This window comes from Anas platyrhynchos, chromosome 32 (assembly GCF_047663525.1).
Source record: "Anas platyrhynchos isolate ZD024472 breed Pekin duck chromosome 32, IASCAAS_PekinDuck_T2T, whole genome shotgun sequence".
NCBI lineage: Eukaryota > Metazoa > Chordata > Aves > Anseriformes > Anatidae > Anas > Anas platyrhynchos.
In genome coordinates, this window is record NC_092619.1 from 2,260,036 (window position 1) to 2,264,128 (window position 4,093).

Below are 4,093 nucleotides of genomic sequence, written 5' to 3' on the forward strand. Positions count from 1 at the left end.
TGCACTTCGGGCTCTTCCTGGGCATCTACCTGGCTGCCCTCCTGGGCAACGGCCTCACCCTCACAGCCATTGCCTGCAACCACCGCCTCCACACCCCCATGTACTTCTTCCTCTTCAACCTTGCCCTCCTTGACCTGTGTTCCATCTCCACCACTGTCCCCAAAGCCATGGCCAATTCCCTGTGGGACCAAACAACCATTTCCTATGCATGTTGTGCTACCCAAGCCTTTCTGTTAGGTTTTTTCATCTCAGCAGAATTTTATCTTCTCACCATCATGGCCTATGACCGCTACGTTGCCATCTGCAAACCCCTGCACTACGGGACAATAATGGACAGCAGAGCTTGTGTCAACATAGCAGCAGCTGCCTGGGGCAGTACTTTTGTCTATGCTGTACTGCACACTGCCAATGCCTTTTCCCTTCCCCTCTGCCAAGGCAATGCCCTGGACCAGTTCTTCTGTGAAATACCCCAGATCCTCAAGCTCTCCTGTTCAGATGCTTACCTCAGAGAGGGTGGGCTTCTTGTGGTTAGTGCTGTTTTAGCATTTGGGTGTTTTGTTTTCCTTGTGCTGTCCTATGTGCAGATCTTCAGGGCTGTCCTGAGGATTGCCTCAGAGCAGGGCCAGCACAAAGCCTTTTCCACATGCCTCCCTCACCTGGCTGTGGTCTCCATGTTTCTCAGCACTGCCTTTTTTGCCTACCTGAAGTCCCCCTCCATGTCCTCTTCCCAGTCCCTGAATCTTTTGCTTGCTGTTTTGTACTTGGTGGTACCTCCAGCAGTCAACCCCCTCATCTACAGCATGAGGAACCAGGAGCTTAAGGATGCAGTGTGGAACCTCATGACTGTTTTTCAGAAGCGATAAGCTGTCTATCATCCTTCTCATATCACTCAAATTAAAACTCATTCCAGTGAGATGTATTGTTTTTTCCTTATTTTGCTTTTCATATCTTGTGTTAATGTTGTCCAATATGAAATGATTTGTTCATTTTCTTCCATGTAAACATCCACCTGTCTTGAGTGACTCTGAGAACTGGTGGAAACAAGGTGTATTTAAAGTGTGTTTGAGATATATTTAAATAAATGGATCCTTCCTCAGAGACCTGTGGTGGAGCTGCAGGGGCACTTGGCTGTGCGCAGAGGTGGAGGGAAGAAGAGTCCTGGCACAGCAGCGCTGCCAGGAAATCCCAGGGATTGGTTTGGTGGAAGCTGCTCTCCTTTTCACCTCCCATGCTCTCCTTCAGAGCCCTTGTGTTGCTGTGAGGATTGATTGCTCTTGTTGCTTGCTCACTGTGCTGCTGTGGGGCAGTCCTGTGTCCACAGGCAGGGACAGGCCAGGGGCACTTCTCTAACATAGCTGGCTCTGTACCAGCACCTCCAGCATAAATGGGGATCTGCTTGGGGCAGTGCCTGAAGGCTCAGCTCTTCTCCCAAAGCTGCTCTCATGGATATTTCAAAGGAATGGACTCAAAGGAGGCTCCTTGCTTTGCTTGTTTCTCTATGTGCTCAGGGCATGAGATCAGCTGATCACCCGGGATGAGCTTTTAGGCGAGAAGGGCTGATTCTGGAATTGCCTTCTGGTGCCTGGCACCCACAGAGATGGTGGCTTCACTAGAATGGATCCAGAGCATGCGATAGGGCTGAAGGCAGGCAGGCATCTTTCTGGAGGGATGCAGGAGCTGCCGGGAGAATCCAGTGAACTGGCAGAGACAATATGTGCCAGGGAGTCAGCAGGCCATGGAGCCCACAGAGTATGGTCATGTCCAAGGCCAAGTGACCCAGAGACAATGTGCTAAATCTGGGTGCGAGCAGGTGAAGGAGAGCTCTGCAACTCCAGGAAACATAGCAGGCACAGGGAAAGCAGTCTGCTGAATTGGTTGTTATATCTCTGGTGAAATTTCATAGACTGGATCACGTGAATCACTGCAAAATCTCTCCTGACATTGGAAATGAGTTGGACTTGATGATCCTTGTGAGCCCCTCTCAGCTCGGGCTACATGTATTCCATGAGTCTCTAACTCTGAAGGAGGCCAGCTCTCTGTGTGTATCCTCCATGGCCAAAGAACCACTTGTGTGGGTGGCAGTCAGTGGCAGTGCTCCCCACCAGCTGGCTCTGCCTTCCCAGCCTGACCAGCACAGCCCTGCAGAGTGCCCCCACGGCCCTGTGCACCACAGCACCCTCACTCTGCAAAGCAGCACCACTAGCTTGGGGGCTGTGGGTACATTGGACAGGGGGACATGGGGTGTCCTGGGAGAAGAGCAGGGTGCTGTGTTTGTGCAGTGGTGCTGTCTGAGGAGCCCCAGGGTCGGCAGAGTTTGGGTGTGGGGCTGGGGAGTGGGACTGGCCTGGGGGTTGCAGGATGCCTGGGGGAGAGAAAAAGGTTGGAGGCAGGGGGGAAAGGAGGGAGAGTTAATTGCAGCATCAGAGACACGACCACTGACCTCCCCTACTTCATTTGCTGCTGTGGGGCCAGCCCAGCCTGGGCTGTTCTGCTGTGCTGAGCTAGGCTGTGAAGAGGTCAGGGAATTTTGGAGCACTGGAGAGGGTCTGGGCTGTGTTGTCCTCCTGGCAGAGACAGGGAGGACCAGCAGAGCAGTGGGTTGGGCTGGGCCCTTGGGAAACACCCTGGACACCCTGGGAGATCCTGCCCCAGGACAATGGTCCCAGAGCAGCCCCTCACAACCACCTTTCCCAGCACTGGGCTCTCTCCCCAGCTCACACAGATGGTTTCTTCCTCCAGCTATGGACACCAAATGGCTACGTCATGAGTCCATGTTTGCCTTGTCCATATGAGAGTACACATGGTGTGGGTGTGGTGAGATGAACCTGAATGAGCCCAAGTGCCATCAGCTGTTTCTTAAGGGTGCCATCATATCCAGTGGGACAGACAGAGTCTCAAGATCACTTCCCATTGGAAGTATGGTCCTCTGGAAAACCAGCTGAATAAAGCAATGCTAGTCATCATGACATGCAGTCATAAGTGGTGTCCCTCAGGGGCCAGCCTTCGGCCCGGTGTTTTTCAATGTCATTATCAATGACATAGATGACGGAATCGAGTGCACCCTCAGCAAGTTTGCAGATGACACCAAGCTGAGTGGTGCAGTTGAAACAGTGGAAGGAAGGGATGCCATCCAAGAGGGACCTGGACAGGCTGGAGAAGTGGACCCACGAGAACCTAATGAGGTTCAACAAGGCCAAGTGCAAGGTGTTGCACTTGGGCTGGGGCAATCCCAGGTATTCATATCAACTCGGAGAAGAAGAAGTTGAGAGCAGACCTGCATAGAAAGACTTGAAGGTCCTGATGGATGAGACGATGGACATGAGCCAGAAGTGCGTGCTTGCAGCCCGGAAGGCCAACTATGTCCTGGGCTGCATTAAAAAAGGGGAGTCCAGCAGGGAGAGGGAGGTGATTGTCCCCCTCTAATCTGCTCTTGTCAGACCCCACCTGGAATCCTGTGTGCAGGCCTGGGACCCCCAGCACAAGGAGGATGTGGAGCTCTTGGAAGGCGTCCAGAGGAGGGCCACAAAGATGATCAGAGTGCTGGAGTACCTCTCCTATGCAGAAAGTTGAGGAAACTGGGCTTGTTTATCTTGGAGAAGAGAAAGCTCTGGGGAGACCTCATTGCAGCCTTCCAGTACATAAAGGGTACATATAAACAGGAGGGGAAATGCCTGTTTACATGTGTTGATAGTGATAGGAGAAGGGGGAATGACTTAAACTAAGGCAGGGGTGATTTAGGTTAGAAAGTAAGAGAAAGTTTTTCACTCAGAGGGTGGTGAGGCACTGGAACAGGTTGCCCAGGAAGGTTGTGGATGCCCCATCCCTGGAGGCATTCAAGGCCAGGCTGGATGCGGCTCTGGGCAGCCTGCTCTGGTGGTTGCCAACCCTGCCCAGAGAAGCAGTGCTGGACCTAGATGATCTTTAAGGTCCTTTTCAACACATGGCCATTTTATGATTCTATGATTCTATGACTTTCACACCAACTCCTTCACTGAAGAGTTCTCGACTTTATCCTATATATACACATATATATACAGTTCTTAATTCACTTTTCCACAAAGAGGTGGTCATTTCTTTCAGTATGTCCTGGACT